The sequence below is a fragment of the Rhincodon typus genome, chromosome 24, assembly GCF_021869965.1.
Source record: "Rhincodon typus isolate 14 chromosome 24, sRhiTyp1.1, whole genome shotgun sequence".
Taxonomy (NCBI): Eukaryota; Metazoa; Chordata; class Chondrichthyes; order Orectolobiformes; family Rhincodontidae; genus Rhincodon; species Rhincodon typus.
Window position 1 is genome coordinate 2,779,570 of NC_063355.1, and position 19,683 is coordinate 2,799,252.

At 45.5% G+C, this 19,683-nt stretch overlaps 1 protein-coding gene and 1 long non-coding RNA gene across 2 annotated transcripts in view; one reads left to right on the forward strand and one right to left on the reverse strand.

Annotated features, from left to right (window-relative positions):
• Nucleotides 1-226, reverse strand: part of LOC109934660 (glutathione hydrolase 5 proenzyme) — a 69,695-nt gene extending 69,469 nt beyond the window's left edge. The window contains exon 1 of the mRNA XM_048611403.1: nucleotides 176-226. The gene's annotated coding sequence lies outside the window, so the exon portion shown is untranslated. The remainder of the gene's footprint in view (nucleotides 1-175) is intronic.
• A 280-nt stretch (nucleotides 227-506) lies between these two features.
• Nucleotides 507-19,683, forward strand: part of LOC125485942 — a 35,028-nt gene continuing 15,851 nt past the window's right edge. Inside the window, exons 1-2 of the long non-coding RNA XR_007264651.1 lie at nucleotides 507-741; nucleotides 19,210-19,350. This is a non-coding gene — a long non-coding RNA (uncharacterized LOC125485942). The remainder of the gene's footprint in view (nucleotides 742-19,209; nucleotides 19,351-19,683) is intronic.

The following is a 19,683-nucleotide window of genomic DNA, read 5'->3' on the forward strand; positions in this document are numbered from 1 at the left end:
GTGGTGATTGAATATTGCTGTGCAGACCCTGAGCTAGGGGGGGATTGAATATTGCTGTGCAGACCCTGAGCTGGGAAGAGGGGGTCTATTGAGTTTTGCTGTGCAGACCCTGAGCTGGAGGGGGGGGGGTGGTTGTTTATTGAGTCTTGCTGTGTAGACCCCCGGCCGCACTTACCTGCCGATACCGGAGCACATCTCCGAGTCTGCCGCCACAGCAGCGTGTGAGTACAGGTTGTCTCCTGAGCACCGGTGTCTCTGCACCAACACCACCGTGATGGTGATGACCAGCACGGCCACTAAAAGCACCACAAGGCAGCAGCAGTAGCTCCTCCGGGTCTTCATTCTCCTCTCGCCGATAACCCCTTGTCCCTCACTCCGCTGTGCTCCCAGTCAGCCTGCCTGCTCTCGCCGGGTCTCTGCTTATCTTCCACTCCTTCCGCCCAGTGTTTATTTCTCCTTCCCTGTCAGTCTCCCCCTTCTGTCCCACCCCCTCTCTCTCCTCGTTCCCAGGAGGTGGGGGATTTTCCTTCCGTTTCTGTTCCTGCTGCAATACGCATTTCCTGCAAGTCTGTAATTGCTGGAAGCTGTTGCTAACAGTGAACTGACTGTGCTCCCAATCCAGTCTCACCAGGGCTCAAAGCTACCAGCTGCACCCCACTGGGGAGGGCATGACAAACAGGAGGCTGGGAGAACACAGCAAGCCAAGCAGCATCTGGAGGAAAGGAGCAGTCAACGTTTCGGGTATTACCCTTCTTCAGGACTAGGTTTGGGGGTAGGGGGAGCTGCAGATTAAAGGGGGTGGAGGGGTGGAGGTGGAATGGGTGCTGATAAGTGGGCATCAGTAGTAGGTTTGACCAGGTTGGTCGATGGGAGAGATAAATCCAGTTAGTGGCTGGAAGGGACGGTCAGTAAGTGGAATGGAAGGGAAGGGAGGAGGTGGGGCTGGAAGGGGAGGTGGGGGATGGGTGGGGAGGTTATTTGAAATTGGAGAACTCAATATTGAGTCCTCCGGGCTCCAGGGTGCCCAGGGGGAAGATAAGCTGTTGTTCCTCAAATTTGCGCTGTGAGTAACTGTATACTGGAGGAGGGCAAGGACAGACATGTCGCAGGAGGAGTGGGGTGGGGAGTCGAAATGGGTGGTGACCGGGAGGCTAGGCTGGCCGTTACGAGCCAGGTGTAGATGCTCAGTAAAACGGTCACTTAGTCTACGTTTGGCCTCGTTGATGTAGAGAAGTCCGCATCCGGAGCACTGGATGCAGTAGATGAGGTTGGAGGAGATGTAGGTGAAGCCCTGTCTCACCTGGAAGGACTGTTTAGGGCCCTAAATGGAGGTGAGGGAGGTGTTGTGTGGGCAGGTGTTGCATCTTTTACAGTTACAGGGGAAGGTACTGGGGGTGGGGGTGGGGGGAGGTTGTGGTTGGTGGGGACTATGGCGCAAACGAAGGAGTGGCGAAGGGGATGGTCCTTGCTGAGGGCAGAGAGGGGGTGGGGAGTGGAAGATGTTCCAGGTGGGGTGTCCAATTGGAGTTGGCGGAAGTGTTTGAGGATAATACGTTGGATGCGGAGGCTGGTGGAGTGGAATGTGAAGACAAGGGGGACCCTATCTTTATTATGTTTGGGCGGGGTGTGGTTAAGAGCTGCGGCATGGTGGAGGGCTGTCTGGATGACAGAGGGTTGGAAAGAGCATTGTTTGTAAAAGGCAGACAAAAGGGATGCTTGGGCGTGGAATGTCTCATCAGAGTGGATGCAATGGAGACGGAGGAATTGGGAAAACGGGATTTTGTAGGATACAGGGTGGGAGGAGGTGTAGTCTAGGTAGCTATGGGAGTCTGTGGGTTTATAGTAAATGTCGGTCTGTAAACTGTCACCAGAAATGGAAACAGAGAGGTCAAGAAAGGGGAGGGAGGGTATGACACATGCTGGGGCAATAGAAGAGTTTCCAGTCTGACGGTTCATTAATGTTGATTCAAAATCAAAGGATGTCTCCTCATACATCCACCTCTCTCCCTGGAATTACTTGCACTCTCCCTCTCTCTCCGGTATTAACAGAGTCTTGGCTTCAGTACACTGCTTCAGTCCTGTTACCGCCATCACACTCGGCACACTGACCCACACTGCATCCTAAACTCTGGAATACCTACTGCAATGTTTCCACTCTCCACTTCCATCTATTATTTAACAAGATGTGGCTGTCATTGGTGAGACCAGAGTTGCTCACCCATCTGCAATTGCCCTGGCGAAGACTGGAAGCTGCCCTCATAACAACAGGCAAACTTAGCTTCAATTTAAACAAAATTAACTCACACACATCTACACAAAATAAGAATCCATTGACCGAAACAAACTGCCTTCTGGCATGTGAGGTGGCAGCAAATAAATTTCAATGGTGAAACAGGAATAGTTTAACTAGGAAGTAACTATCCTTTTAAATGCGTCTTAGAACTCAGTGTAATATTTGATATAGTATTCATTGCAATGGTAACCACTACCCTTGTCCCCATTGGTCAAATTTGGTTCTGGTCAAATTTGACTTTAAGTGCGAGATTCCGCATTAATTTTCAAGGATTTTGTAAGTTCAAGTCCACCTGGTTCTCACTTACGCATTCCTTTGTTGACTGGTTTAAAACTGTTCTCCTCCATTTACAGCCTGCTAATGATTTGTACTTTTGCCCTACCCCAGCACAGCATCCTTCTTCACACATCCTGAGCACACTCTTCCCCTCTGCAGCTCTGTTCCTGTGCCCCATCACAGAGCACACTTTTTTGCTGTTCTGAGAAGCTATAAGCAACAAGCAGGGGGGATAAACTGCCTGTGATTACGGTACTACACACCACACTATGGCTAGCACATACAGAGCAATAGAATCATTACAGTGTGGAATCAAGCCATTCGGCCCATCGAGTCCACACCGAATCTCCAATTAGCATCCCACCCATACCCATGCCCCTAGCCTATCCCTGTAACCCTGCATTTCCCATGGCTAATGCACCTAACCTACACACCCCTGGACACTATGGGTAATTTAGCATGGCAAATTCACCTGATCTGCACATCTTTGGACTGTGGGACTCAGTGCAGACGCAGTCAGCCATCTGGCCTCTTTCTGCACTGGAGGGATTCTATGATCTGCCACGGAGAGAGTTGAACCCAGGTCCCCAGAACATCATCTGGGTTTCTGGATTAACAGTCCAGGAATATTACCACTAGGCTTTCACCACTTCTCAAATAGTACACAGTGGATGGTGCGTACAGTAGGTAAAACACACACACTGCACGCATGTTGCTAATACACACTCCTGCCACTCAGTGTAGGTGGGGGAGTGAGTAAAATTTAAACTTGTGTATGTGTTGCTTATCAAACTCTCCTCTTTTGTAACATTTGTATGGCAGCTATAATCTCAGAAAATATCTCAAGAGACCTCAAGAGGAAAATTATCAAACATGCATTTAATCTGAGTGGAAGTATATGTTTTAGGAGAGGTAACCAAACACTTGATCGACATAGAAACATACAGCATGGATACAGACCCTTCAGTCCAACCAGTCTATACCAAACGTAATCCCAAACTAAACTAGTCCCACCTGCCTGCTCCTGGCCCATATCCCTCCAAACCTTTCCTGTTTGTGTACTTTTTCCAATTTCTTTTAAACGTTGTAATTGTACCCACATCCACCACTTCCTCAGGAAGTTCATCCCACACGCGAACCACCCTCTGTCTAAAAAAAAATTGCTCCTCATGTCTTTTCTAAATCTCTGTCACGCAGTACTTTGAAGGGAAGGGGGAATGTTTGGGAAAGTGAAGGAATGTCTGTTGCTGCTTCTCCAAAGGGAAAGCGGAAATGACCAGGAGACCAGCCAGAGGTGACCGAAGATCAACAGCCTGGAGGAGGTGATTGGGATGGGGATAGCAAGACCATGGAGGGCCTGAATCTAAGGAGGAAAATTTTAAAGCTGGGATCCCTTGCCAATCAATAAGCATGGCTTAATGCACCTACAGACTTGCAAAAACTGCAGCGTGGTTGATGTCAAGCTTACAGAGCTAACGTCGGTCAATATTACCTCTTGCATCAATTTCTCTGAGTAAGCAAGCTCATGCTTAACTTCCATGCTTGTCTTCACGTTCTCTGTGCTGCCTGTTGTATCACCTTCAGCAGCACCAACCACACCATCCCCCCTTCTCCAGCCTACTGTTCAAAGTCTCAAACTTCCTCACTCTCCTCTTCAATCCTTGCGAAAACACATGCTTTTTCCCACGTTCCCAACTCAGACCTCACTGTTGTACAATCAGAATGACCTCTGTGCCTGCCTGCAGAATGTTCACTTACTTAGGATACTGGTCATCTCTGGTCTTGTTGTGAGTGATTGTCTTACCTTCCTGTTACAGAGGTATTGAGCTCACTGGCATTGACTGCTGTCTACACTGGGCTGTACTTTACAGGATGGCACAGAATAAGGTGCGGCAGCTTCATTTAAAATCTTGTCATTTTCCCCCACCCTTCCTCCCTCACAATTCTACTCCAATGAAATCTACTCTGCATTATTCCCTAAGGCCCTTTCCTTTTTCTCCTCATTTTGTCCCTCCTGCCGATCATTCCTCTTTGTAATTCCCGATGTTCCCTCGCAGCTTTTCTCTGAATTCAGCGTTCTCCTCGTCTTCCTCGAACTCCCTTTCATGTCCTTGATTTTTCCTGGTGTCCTGCCAGCCCCTATGACCTGCTATGACCTATGACCTATGACCTGATCCCAATCTTTGTTTCTCTATAAAAACTGAAAAAACTGCACGTGCTGTAAATCAGGAACAAAAACTAAGTTGCTGGAAAAGCTCAGCAGGTCTGGCAGCATCTGTGAAGGAAAAAACAGAGTTAACATTTCGGGTCCAGTGACCCTTCCTCAGAACTGTTTCTCTATATCTTTGTCAATTCATATACAAACATCCAGTTTCACTCTCTGCCTTTAAAACCATGATCTACAAAAGTCTCAAAATTCCTCGACCTCGGGTTAATTATCAATTGCTAACCTCCCCATGCAGCTTTATCTTTCTGATACCCTGTTTCTCTCACTCTACCTTTTCCTCAATGCAGTTCCTCTCATTCTCTCCTTTAGCCTTAGGAGTGTTGCCAGCTCTGTTTTTTATGTCTGTTCCTGGAGGTTTTATCGAATGACTTGCCTATGCTTCAGCAATGAGTCAGCCTACACACCCATCCTATGCTAATTTGCAAATTGGCTCAATATTCAATAGGATAGAAAGCAAACAGCCTTTTCACGTGTCTTGTTTTCAATATTTGTATTTACTTTTAACATCTCTGATTTTTATCCGGAATTGCACATAGTCACTATCTGGAGACCCAGGGTTAATCCTGGAGGGTTTGCAACCCTTAGCATTACTCCCTATAACTGGTGTTTTATTGGAACAGAACTGCTCCAGCCATTTATTGTCTGAATCTCTCTCAGCAGAAAATGCTTCCCTTAAACTTCAGTAGCCTTCTATTTATAGTGACCTCACCTTGAACACATTTAACTTCCACTTGCAGTTTGAGTGTCTTGTGTGTCCAATAAAGGACTCACTAATCCCCAAGACTGAGGAACCCCCGCCCCCCCCGCATTGTGTTCTCCTCCTTCCCTTTCCTCTAGGTTCCCACTTGCCCATTCTTCTGAAACTTCTCCCTATCTCTCTCCAGAAACTGATTTTGATCCTGAAATCTACGTAGAGTCTCTACAAAGCATGAAGAGGCCATTCAGCCCATTGAGTATGCACAAACCCTCCAAAGAGCATGCCAACCAGATCCAGAACCCCAACCCATCCCATCCCCCTGTATTTACCGTGGCTAGCCTACACATCTCTGGACACTATGGGCCGTTTACCATGGCCAATCCACCAAACCTGCATACCTTTGGATTGTGGGAGGAAACCAGTGGAAACCTACATAGACACAGAGAGAACCTGCAAACTCCACACAGACAGTCAGCCAAGGCTGGAATCGAATCTGGTTCTCTGGCGCTGTGGGACAACAGCACTAACCACTGAGCCACCTTGCCATCCTTGCAGCTTGCACAGTTTCCTTCCCAGTCGATACCTGACCAGCCAACTCTCTTTCTTAACCAACACAGTAGCTGAAACTGTCAACGGTTACTTCTCTTAGGCTGGTAGGTGTAGGGAATGCTGGATGACTAGAAAGAAAAAATTGAGGCTTTGGTCAAAACAAAGAAGGAGGCATAAGTCAGGTATAGACAGCTGGGATTAAGTGAATGCTTAGAGGAGTGTAAAGGCTGTAGGAGTATACTTAAAAGGGAAGTCAGGATGGCAAAAAAGGGGCAGGGGATAGCTTTAGCAAATAGGGTTAAAGGAAAATCCAAAGAGATTCTACAAAGACGTTTAGGGCAAAAGAGTAACTAGGGAAAGAATATGGCCCCTTAAAGATCAGCATAGAACATAGAACATTACAGCGCAGTACAGGCCCTTCGGCCCTCGATGTTGCGCCGACCTGTGAAACCAATCTGAAGCTCATCTAACCTAAACTATTCCATTATCATCCATATGTTTATCCAATGACCATTTAAATGCCCTTAAAGTGGGCGAGTCTACTATTTTTGCAGGCAGGGCATTCCACGCCCTTACTACTCTCTGAGTAAAGAACCTACCTCTGACATCTGTCCTATATCTATCACCCCTCAACTTAAAGCTATGTCCCCTCGTGCTAGCCATCACCATCCGAGGAAAAAGGCTCCCACTGTCCACCCTATCTAATCCTCTGATCATCTTGTATGTCTCTATCAAGTCACCTCTTAACCTTCTTCTCTCTAACGAAAACAACCTCAAAACCCTCAGCCTTTCCTCATAAGACCTTCCCTCCATACCAGGCAACATCCTGGTAAATCTCCTCTGCACCCTTTCCAATGCTTCCACATCCTTCCTATAATGCGGTGACCAGAACTGTACGCAATACTCCAAGTGCGGCCGCACCAGAGTTTTGTACAGCTGCAACATGACCTCATGGCTCCGAAACTCAATCCCTCTACCAATAAAACCTAACATACCGTACGCCTTCTTAACAACACTATCAACCTGGGTGGCAACTTTCAGTGATCTATTAGCCCAGTACTCTGTATTCCTGTTACTCCTTCCAAAGTGAATCACCTCACACTTTTCTGCATTAAACTCCATTTGCCACCTCTCAGCCCAGCTCTGCAGCTTATCTATGTCCCTCTGTAACCTGCAACATCCTTCCGCACTATCCACAACTCCACCGACTTTGGTGTCATCCGCAAATTTACTAACCCATCCTTCTACGCCCTCATCCAGGTCATTTATAAAAATGACAAACAGCAGTGGCCCCAAAACAGATCCTTGAAGTACACCACTAGTAACTGAACTCCAGGATGAACATTTCCCATCAACCACCACCCTCTGTCTTCTTACAGCTAGCCAATTTCCGATCCAAACCGCTAAATCACCCTCAATCCCATGCCTCCGTATTTTCTGCAATAGCCTACCGTGGGGAACCTTATCAAACGCTTTACTGAAATCCAAATACACCACATCAACCGCTTTACCCTCATCCACCCATTTGGTCACCTTCTCAAAGAACTCAATAAGGTTCGAGAGGCACGACCTACCCTTCACAAAACCGTGTTGACTATCCCTAATCAAATTATTCCTTTCTAGATGATTATAAATCCTATCTCTTATAATCCTTTCCAACACCTTACCCACAACCGAAGTAAGGCTCACTGGTCTATAATTACCAGGGTTGTCTCTACTCCCCTTCTTGAACAAGGGGACAACATTTGCTAGTCTCCAGTCTTCTGGCACTATTCCTGAAGACAATGACGACATAAAGATCAAAGCCAAAGGCTCTGCAATCTCCTCTCTAGCTTCCCAGAGAATCCTAGGATAAATCCCATCCGGCCCAGGGGACTTATCTATTTTCACACCTTCCAGAATTGCTAACACCTCCTCCTTATGAACCTAAATCCCGTCTATTCTAATAGACTGTATCTCAGTATTCTCCTAGACTACATTGTCTTTTTCCTGTGTGAATACTGACGAAAAATATTCATTTAGCACCTCTCCTATCTCTTCGGACTCCACGCACAACTTCCCACTACTGTCCTTGACCGGCCCCAATCTTACTCTAGTCATTCTTTTATTCCTGACATACCTATAGAAAGCTTTAGGGTTTTCCTTGATCCTACCTGCTAAAGACTTCTCATGTCCCCTCCTGGCTCTTCTTAGCTCTCTCTTTAGGTCCTTCCTGGCTAACTTGTAACTCTCAAGCGCCCTCACCGAGTCTTCACGCCTCATCTCTACATAAGCCTCCTTCTTCCTCTTGACAACAGATTCAACTTCTTTAGTAAACCACGGTTCCCTCGCTCGACCACTTCCTCCCTGCCATCTATGTGTAGAACTGCAGGAGCTGGGTGAGATACTAAACGAATATTTTGCACTAGTACTTACTGTGGAGAAGGACATGGAAGCTAAGGGAAATAAATAACGATGTTGTGTAAAGTGTCCATATTACAGGAGAGGAGGTGGTGGACATCTTAAAATGCATAAAGGTGGATAGAACCTTGGGATCTGCTCAGAGGTACTCCAGAATTTTGTGAGAAGCTGGGGAAGTGATTGCTGGGCCCCTTGCTGAGATATTTGTATCATCGATAACCACAGAGGGGGGTGCTGAAAGGCTGGAGGTTGGCAAATGTGGTGCCATTATTTAAAAAAGGTGGTAAGGAAAAGCCACGGAACTATACACCAGTAAGACTGACATCAGTGGTGGGTAAGTTATTGGAGGTGATTTTGAGGGACAGGATTTACATGTACTTGGAAAGGCAAGGGCTGATTAGGGATAGTCAGCATGGCTTTGTGCGTGGGAAATCATATCTCACTAACTGAATTGAGATTGTTGAAGGGGTGACAAAGAAGAGTGATGAAAGCAGAGTGGTGGATGTTGTCCATATGGACTTCAGCAAGGTGTTTGACAAGATTCTGCATGGTAGACTAGTTAGCAAGGTTAGATCACATGGAATCCGGGGGAGTTAGCCATTTGGAAACAAAATTAGCTTGAAGATAGGAGACAGAGGGTGGTGGTGGAGCATTGTTTTTTAGACTGGAGGGCCTGTGACTAGCAGTGTGCCACAAGGATTGGTGATGGGTCCAGTCCTTTTTGTCATTTATATAAATGATTTGGATGCGAGCACAAGAGGCATGCTTAGTAAGTTTGCAGATGAAACAAAATTGGAAGTGTAGTGGACAGTTAAGTAGGTTAACTCAGAGTACGAGACCTTGATCAGATCGGCCAATGGGCCAACAGATGGCAGATGGAATTTAATTTAGATAAAGTGAGGCGTTGCATTTGGTAGGGCAAACCAGGGCAAAACATATACAGATATCAGTAGGGACCTGGGGAGTTTGCTGAACAAAGAGACCTAGGGGTGCAGGTGCACAATCACAGGTGTGGAATCACAGGTAGACAGAGTGGTGAAGAAGGTGTTTGGCTGCTTGTCTTCATTGGTCAATGCATTGAGTATAGGAGTTGGGATGTCCTGTTGCAGCAGTACACAGCAGTGGTGAGGCCATTTTTGGAATACTGCGTTCAATTCTGGTCTCCCTGCTATGTGAAGGGTTCAGAAAAGATTTATAAGGATGTTGCTGGGATTGAAGGGTTTGAACTATAGGGAAAGGCTGAATAGGCTGGAGCTATTTTCCCTGGAGTGTCGGAGGCTGAGGGATGACCTTATAGAGGTTTATAAAATCATGAGGAGCATAGATAGGGTGAATAGCCAAGGTCTTTTTCCCAGGGTTGAGGAGTCCAAAACTAGAAGGGCATAGGTTTAAAGTGAGAGGGGAAATATTTAAAAGGGACCTGAGGGGTAACATTTTTACGCAGAGGGTGGTGTGTGTGTGGAACAAGTTGCCAGAGGAAATGGGGGGGAAGCAGGTATAATTATAACATTTAAAAGGCATCTGGATGGGTACATGAATAGGAAGGGTCTAGACGGATATGGGCCAAATGCTGGCAAATGGGACTAGATCAGTTTAGGATACCTGGATGCCATGGATGAGTTGGAGCAAAGTGTCTGTTTCCATGCTGTGTAAATATATGACTCCATGAGCATTCTATCTTCATTCAAAAGCTAAGACCAATCCCTTTCTGAAAAATAAAATGACATTCTAACCTGCAAAAATCACTGTCCCATTTCTCAACTTCCACGTTATGGAGTCACAGGGTTGTACAGCACGGAAGAGGCCCTTCCATCCATCAAGTCTGTGCTGCTCTACCTACACTAACTCCACTTGGCCCATAGCCTTGAATGTTATGACATTTCAATGCTCATCCAATCACATTTTTAAAGATTGAGATTCCCCACCTCAAATACCCACCCACGCACAGCATTCCAGGCCCCCACCACCATTTGGGTAAAAAAATGTTTGCCTCAAATCCCCTCTGAACATCCTACCTTTCACTTTAGAATTATGCCCTCTTGTTATTGACTCTTTAACTAAGAGGAACATTTACTTTCTAGCTACCCTGTCTATGCCCCTCAATCTTTTTCACTTCCGTCAGGTTCCCCCCTCAACCTTCTCCGCTCCAAGGAAAATAACCTGAGTTTATTCAGCCTCTCTCCTTCTGAGTAAAGACAGATGTGAAGTTTCATTTATCACTCGACTTCTAGTTCCACACAGATTGTCCCCTTGGTTCCCAATGACCCCAACACTTTCCCTGGTCATTCTCTTCTCCTGGATATACTACTGGAATATATTGGAATTCTCCCTAATTTTACTCACCAGTGTTTTCTCGTTCCTCCTCTTTGCTATTGTGATCGCTTCTTGAGTTCCATCATTCCCCCAACCCCTGACACACTTTTTATGCTACAACAGGCCTCTGTTGATTTGCTCCCTTTGTATTTGTTAAAAGTCTTTATTTTCTTCTTATCCAGTCCTGAGCATTTCTAAACATCCAGGTTTCTCTGGGCTTGTTGCTTCTACATTTCACACTAAAGGGAACATGTTGGACCTGTCCTCTCACAGTTTCCTTTTTGAACGCCCTCCATTGTTCTGCCGTCAACTTTCCCATAAGTAGCTGTTCCAAGTCTACTTTGGACAGATTCTATCTTATTACAGAATCATAGATTTTGTTTTTCCAATTCAGAAGGAGGCCAGTTGGCCCATTGTGTCTGAACCAGCTCCAGAAAGAGCTACCGAGCTAGTCTCATTCTCTATCCCTATCTCCTTAGCCCTTCAAATTCGTCACCTTACAATACATATCCAGCTCCTTTTGAAACCTCCTGAAGAATCTGCCTCCACCACCCTCCCAGGCAGCACATTGCAAATCCTAACAATTCTCTGAGTAAAGAAGTTTCCTCTCATCTCACTTCCAACTCTTTTACTGACAATCTTGAAATTGTGACCCCCTAGTTATTGACATAACAACTAGTGGAAACAGAATATCCTTCTTTACCCTGTCAAAAACTTTTCATAATTTTGATTGCCTGTTAATCTGCTCTGCCCCAAGGAAAATAAGTCCAGTTTCTTTTATTTTAGTCAAATCTGCCTTTCCGCAAAATCTTTTGTTTTACAAACCATCTTTCTCCTTTTACGCAAGAAACTCAAATTGTGGCGAGTTGTGGTCAGTATCACAGCAGTTGGTTTGGACTCAGGCCGAGCATTCCTGTCTCTAAGTTTGGAAGCTGTGCATCCAATTCCCATTTTGTAGAGACTTCACTTGTAGTCTCTCCAGTGCAATACCGAGAGAACGCTGTACTGTTGCTCACATGAGGCTGTTAATCCATGGCCCCATCTGCCCCCGTAGATAGATTTCATGTGTTTGTTTGAAGAGCAAAGGAATCCTCCCACATGTCCTGGCCATATTTGTCCCCTAATTAATACCATTAAAATAACTGATCTCCTTGCTATTTGTGGAATCTTGCTGTATGCAAACGTTGTTGCTTCTTTTCCCCACATTCTAATGATCCAAATGTCAAAAGCACTTCATGGATAACACAGTGTGGAGCTGGATGAACACAGCAGGCCAGGCAGCATCAGAGGAGCAGGAAGGTTGACGTTTCGGGTCGGGACCCTTCTTCAGAAAAATAAAGAAGGGTCCTGACCTGAAGCGTCAGCTTTCCTGCTCCTTTGATGCTGCCTGGCCTGCTGTGTTCCTCCAGCTCCACACTGTTATCTCTGACTCCAGCATCTGCAGTTCTTACCATCTCTGTCAAAAGCACTTCTTTGGCTGTAAAGTACATTGAGAGGTCCTGACAATTTCAGGGTAACTGTAAGTTACTCCGTCTTTCCTCTCAAAGATCTCTCACTGTACTCATGTGATAACGTGTGACAATAAAGCTAATTCTTAATTCTTATTTTTCTTATTCTTATTCAACACTTATTCTTGTCTCAGCTTCAAGCCCACATTTCCTGTAACATCTAACTCTTCTCACAATGGGGAGAATAGGTCACAGTCAGTGTCACTGTGATGGTTTATCCCTCGTCATTTTTTTTTCACCATCTCCAGGGTAGTCACAATGGCTGCGTTATATCAGCTGGCCCATGTGCTTTAGCCCATTGTGCAGACTGTTGTGAGTGACATTGTTCCTCATGTTCAAATTTGGAACACCGCTGGCAAAATTTTCTCTTTCTTCCCTGTTCCGTTAATACTACAGTTTCTTGTCGCCCTTCTCTTGCTCATCCTTATACTTTCCCTTTTTTTTCCATCAGCTGCTGGTATGAGATCACTTTCTACACACATATACTGTTGAAGCCCAGAGACTACCTCACTATCATCTTCCTCCATCTTTCACAGCTTCTGGTTGGTTACTAACCAGGCTTGAAAGAGTGAGAATCTCATCCAGCTATCAGACAATCAATCAGAGGGCAGGGGGCGAACTCTTTGCTGATTGGAGACATACCTGACACATAGGAAGATGAACACAGCAGGCCAAGCAGCATCATAGGAGCAGAGAGGCTGACCTGGACCATCTCTAACACCTCTCTCCCCTTCCTGGACCTCTCTGTCTCCATATCGGGCAACCACCTCGAAACCGATATTCATTTCAAGCCCACCGACTCCCACAGCTACCTAGAATACTCCTCCTCCCACCCACCTTCCTGCAAAAATGCTATCCCCTATTCCCAATTCCTTCGCCTCCGCCGCATCTGCTCCCAGGATGAGGCATTCCACTCCCGTACATCTCAGTTGTCCTCGTTTTTCAAGGACCGTAACTTCCCCTCCTCGGTGGTCGAGAACGCCCTCAACCGTGTCTCCCACATCTCCCGCACCTCATCCCTCACACCCCGTCCACGCAATAAAAACCAAAAAAGAATCCCCCTCGTCCTCACGTACCACCCCACCAACCTCCGGATCCAACGCATCATCCTCCGACACTTCCGCCATCTGCAATCCGACCCCACCACCAAAGACATCTTTCCCTCCCCACCTTTATCTGCTTTCCGGAGGGACAACTCTCTCCGTGACTCCCTCGTCCGCTCCACACTCCCCTCCAGCTCCACCACACCCGGCACTTTTCCCTGCAACCGCAGGAAGTGCTACACCTGCCCCCATACCTCCTCCCTCACCCCCATCCCAGGCCCCAAGAAGACTTTCCACATCAAGCAGATGTTCACCTGCACATCTGCCAATGTGGTATACTGCATCCGCTGTACCCGGTGTGGCTTCCTCTACATCGGGGAAACCAAGCGGAGGCTCGGGGACCGCTTTGCAGAACACCTACGCTCGGTTCGCAACAAACAACTGCACCTCCCAGTCGCGAACCATTTCAACTCCCCCTCCCATTCCTCAGACGACATGTCCATCCTGGGCCTCCTGCAGTGCCACAACGATGCCACCCGAAGGTTGCAGGAACAGCAGCTCATATTCCGCTTGGGAACCCTGCAGCCCAATGGTATCAATGTGGATTTCACAAGTTTTAAAATCTCCCCTCCCCCCACCGCATCCCAAAACCAGTCCAGCTCGTCCCTGCCTCCCTAACCTGTTCTTCCTCCCACCTATCCCCTCCTCCCACCTCAAGCCGCACCTCCATCTCCTACCGACCAACCTCATCCCGCCCCCTTGACCTGTCCGTCCTCCCTGGACTGACCTATCCCCTTCCTAACTCCCTACCTACACTCACCTTTCCTGGCCCCATCCCCGCCTCTTCGACCTGTTTGTTTCTTCTCCACCTATCCTCTCCTCCATCCCTCTTCTATCCGCCTCCCACTCTCTCCCTATTTATTTCAAAACCCCCTTCCCCTCCCCCTTTTCTGATGAAGGGTCTAGGCCCGAAACGTCAGCCTCTCTGCTCCTATGATGCTGCTTGGCCTGCTGTGTTCATCCAGCCTTGCACCTTGTTGTCTCGGATTCTCCAGCATCTGCAGTTCCTACTATCTCACATAGGAAGATGGTTGTGATTGTTGGAGGTCAGTCATCTCAGATCCAGGACATTTCTGCAAGAGTTCCTCAGGGTAGTGTCCGAGGCCCAAACATCTTCAGCTGCTTCTTTAATGACCTTCCTCTATCATTTAAGGTTAGGAGTGGGAATGTTCACTGATGATTGCACATAGTTCAGCACCATTTGCGACTCTTCAGATACTGACACAGTCCATGTTCAAATGCAATAAGACATAGACAATATCCAGGCTTAGATTAAAAAAAATGGTCAATAACATTCGTGCCACACAAATGCCAGGCAATGAGAACCCCCAATAGGAAACAATCTAAACCATTACCCCTTGACATGCTGTTACTATCACTGAACTTCCCGCTATCAATGTCCTGAGTATTATCATTGACCAGAAACTCAACTGGACTCACCATATAAATATAGTGGCTACAAGAGCAGGCCAGGGGCTAGCATATAATGGTGAGTATTTGCTGCGTTACCACTCTCAGCAATCTAGGATGCATCCTATCTGGGTCTGGTGACTTCTATCTTGGGTGCTGCCAGACTTTTTAGCACCACTTCTTTATCTATCACTTTCAACTGGGCCATTATAACCATCTTCTAATTTGGTAAAGACAGAGGCAAAATATTGATTTAGTATCTCTGCCAAATTCTTTGCTTCAGTGAGCAGCTTACCTTGCTGGTTCCTTATGGACCCCACTCTATCCTTCACTAATCTTTTACTATTAATATGTTTGAAGAATATTTGTTTTAGTGCAGTCTGCCATCCTTTCCTAATGCTTCTATTTACCCTTCCTTATGCCCGCCTTAGCGTCTCTCCTACATTTGAGATACTCTTCCTGATTTCTGTTGCTATTATTATTCTAGTATGCATCATATGCCTTCCTTTTCTTCCTTATTTTCTCATAAATATCCTTATTGTTCAGGTTACTTGAGTTTTAGATACCTCATCGTTATTTCCAATGGGTATGTACCTAGCTGGTACCCTATTTATCTCGTTTTTTTCAAACTCTCTCTTTTTTTATCCATTGTTTTATCCAACAAAATCTGTTTTCAATCAACGAGCTCCAGTTCAACTTTTAGACCCCTAAAATTTGCCCTTTTCCAATTTGGGGTCTCATTCCTTGACTTTTTTTTATCCTTTTCCAACTTAATATTGAACCTTATTGTGTTATGATCGCTATTTCTCAAATGCTCCCTGACTCTGACATTCTCCACTTGGCCTGCCTCATTTCCTAAGACCAGATCCAGCACATTTCCTTCCCTTGTAGGACTGGGAATGTATTATTCCAGAAAGTTCTACTGCACGCATTGCAGGAATTTGTCCCCTTCCATGTCCCACACTCGACCTTTTTCCCAGTTTGTCCAAAGGGTAATTGGAATCACCAACTATCACAACCCTACATGTCCTGCAGATCTCCATAATCTGCTGACAAATGCTCTCTTCTACTTGCTCTCCACTATTCAAAGGTCCAAAATAAATACCCAAAGTTATAGCTCCCCTCCTGTTTCTCACCTCCAACCGTATAGATTTTATTCAAGAATCAGATCTCATTCAAGGGCTATGATACTCTCTTTAACCAAGACTGTTACACCTCCCTCCCTTTTACACATCCTGTTTCTACAACAAGTCTTATAACCCAGGATGTTAAGTATCCAGTCCTTATCTCTTTCTTGTCTATTAGAAGACGATAATTTATTTGGTCACTGTCAGCTCTTCTCTCAATTGAGTCTTCTCTCAATTCCTTTACCCTGGTCCCCATCTTCTCTCCTTTGCCCTTTCTGGTACTTCCAAAAGTAGGCTCATAATCAACCCAACCCCATGCCTTACAAGTTTAAATCCACCCCCCATTACACTATTTATTCTCTCAGCCAGGAAAGTAGTTCATCTTCTGCTCAGGTGAAGCCCATCTCTTCTGAATAGCTTTCTCATTTCCCAAAAGTGATCTCAATGTGCTAAAAACCTAAACCCCTCCCTTCTACACCACACCTCACGTCACACATTTACCTCTGCGATCTGCTTTTACCTAAATGGCGACATTTGTGGCACAGCGATATTTCTGAGATTATTACCCTTGAGGTCCTGCCCTTCAACCTACTCCCTAACTCCTGAAACTGATTCTGCAAGATCTCCAAGCTATCCATCCCTATGTCATTGGTTCCCACATGAACAATGACCCCCGCTGGTTGTACAGTCTCTTCTTCCAGAAATTAGTCGAGCTGTTCCATTATGTCCTGAACCCTTATACTTGGAAGGTAACAGATCTCAAGGATTCACAATGTCGGCTGCAAACTAGACTCAAGCTATTGAGTCACCCACAACTATTACCTTTCTAATCTGCCTACCAGCCTCTCTCTCTTTTCCCAGAATAGCTTCAGCTACCATGGTACTGGGGTTTTCCCTCCAGTCATCCACCACCCTCTGCCCCCGACTCAGTCTCATTCCTGCATAAGTGTTGATTCAGACCACAATTCAAACCCGAACCATGAGGAATTGCTTAATTCTGTTTGACAGTAACCAAATGGCAGACAGAGAGACAGAGATTTTTACCCTCACTGAAATTTACTGGATGTGTCACACGCGTTTCAAAGAAGCAGCCAGATTTTCACTGTGTGGGCTTCATTGTAACCAGCCAAGCCAGATGATCTGCCTGGAGATGAAACCCAAAATATATCTTGTAATGATTGTGATATTATATGCATATACCTTCAAAGCAACATATCCAAAAACTGCTATCAATCAATACCTCAGCAGGATGTAATTATTTTTGTCCCATGGTTTGTTAGTTAATAGCAGCAGGGTGGAGGTTAGATGTATTATACTTAGCCTCTTAATGAGCATGACAAATATTTAGTCTTATCTTCAAATGAAAAATACCAACTCGTGTTTGATTCCTATGTTACATGGAAGAAGAATGTAACATTAATGATATCATTTATGTGGAAAACTTGGAGTTGCAACAATTGGAGCACTGAATAAATTTCAGCTGAATGTTATTTATCTTTCCACTGTTCCCAGAGGTTATGGGTTTGAGCCAACTCCAGAAACTTGAGCATTTGAACAAGATTGATACCTCAGTGCACTGCTAGAAAGTCTGCACTATTGAAAGTGCTACTTTTCCAATGAAATGTTAACACAGGGCTTTGTCTGCTTTCTCAGGCAAGTGGAAAAAAAAAAATCACAAGCCACTAATCAAAGAAGGGCTTCTGGAAAAGGAAGAGAGTAACTAAAGTAAATGTTAGTCCCTTAGAAAATGAGACTGGGGAATTAATAATGGGAAAGAAGGAACTGACAGAGATTTGGAAGGAGTATTTAATATCTGTCTTCATTGTAGAATATTCAAAAATAATCCTCTCCTTCTGCTTCAGTTATGTTGTTTGAAGTCCAGTTGGATTTCCAGTTCACTTTTGCATGGTTACATCATTAACTCCACAATACCAAATGGCTTCTACAGCATCTTGTTAAAGTCACATGCCTCTGCCCATTGCTTTAATCTAGTCAAGAATCCTGATATGGATTCCCATGGTTCTCAAATTGCTGAGTAAAACCCATAGTGTCTCAGAACGAGGAGAGGCTTGGGGTCATAATATTCCATTAGCATCACAGCCTAACATCTGTATTCTACTAACATTTATACAAGTGTAGTTAGCAATGTGATATTGACCAGATATCTGCTTTTGTGATGTAGACTGAGGGATAGCCAGGACGCCAGGACAGTTTCCCCAGCTCCTCCCTGAAGTTGTACCATGAGATAATTTGCGTCACTTGAACAAGTAGATGGGACCTTAATTCAGCATCTCATCGAAATGATGCTTCCCGAGAATAGTAAAACATCAAGGATCAACAGTTTGTCTGGAAAGAGTAATTGGATCCAGTTGCTATAAAGCAGTTCATTGATTCCTGCATTGTGTAGTTGAATAATATGACTGCCACAGGGAAGCTGCAGAGCTTCCAAGGTAAACACAACTAGTTTCAGTGAATTGACATGGTTCACTGTCTCAGGCTCAGATCATGCACAGCATTTGCATTGTCAGGTTCTGTCAATGAATAACACTCAGTATTGATTTCCTGGAGTTGAAAGTTAAACATACAGCATTCCCACTCCCAGATTCAGAGCTCACACAGAAGGCCATGTTCACACTAAACTTAATATCACTCACATTCCTGAGTTGAGATAACATGCTGTAGGCCTGAAAATGCCTCCAAGCTATGACCAGCTCCCTATTCAAAACAGCCTCCTGACATTGTTCCCCATGATGTTCCCCAATACTCCAATACCCTTTCCCCTCAAATTTCTGCCAACTCAAAGATTTACAAGGATTTTGCTGAGGATGGAGGGTTTGAGCTATAGGGAGAGGCTGAATAGGCTGGGTCTATTTTCCTTGGTGCGTCGGAGGCTGAGGGGGTGACCTTATAGAAGTTTATAAAATCATGAGGGTCATGGCAAGAGCAAAGTGATAAACAAGCAACTACATGTCCCCTGGAGACTGTGCAATCAGAGTGCAGCGACTTGTGACCAAGATGCATTGGTCCTGAATTGAATGTGTGCCCTTGTGACAAAATCATTAAGTATACCCTGGTACACGGCCAAGATGTATACAGCAAACAGCGCTGGAGTGCACAGCCTTGCCTGCCGACTGGAAAATCAGCTGGTGACCTCTCACTTTGCAACACACTGGCCATCATGAAACAAGTGAACACTTTTCAGGGCAGACATACTGTTCAGAGTCTTCCACAGAGGCTTCCGGTTTAGTGTCAAAAACCTTGTTCAGGTCAACAAACACGCTATAGAGTTCCTTATTCTGCTTGCAGGACTCCTCCTGAGTGTGATCTTCTGCAAAGGTTTTACAATTGCTTGGCCCGCACAGAGACTGCTCTCCAACTCTGGAAACTCAGATAATAAGCTGTGAAAATGGAACTGGACATAAACGTGACCAATTGCTGCACAACGAGGTAAAAGCAGGGGAGTGTGAATAATTAAATAACTCACTTAAAGAGATGTTACAGACACAATGGATTTGAATAACCCCCTTCTATGTTGAGTTAATTCTATGAAACAATGTACCCTGAAACATCATATGGTAGACCTAATGGGCTACTGTGGCACGTTCACCCTCCTCCATCCATGGGCTAGAGAGAGGAACGCCAGCCTGAGAAACAGGAACAGGAAATCCTGTCCCAGGGAGCTGCTGCTCTGGGGCCCTCTGGACTCACTGTTATTTGGTGACAGTAGGTGTTAGCATCTAAGGCCATGGGAAAGAGGGCTCGCCTCCCCTAACCACTACC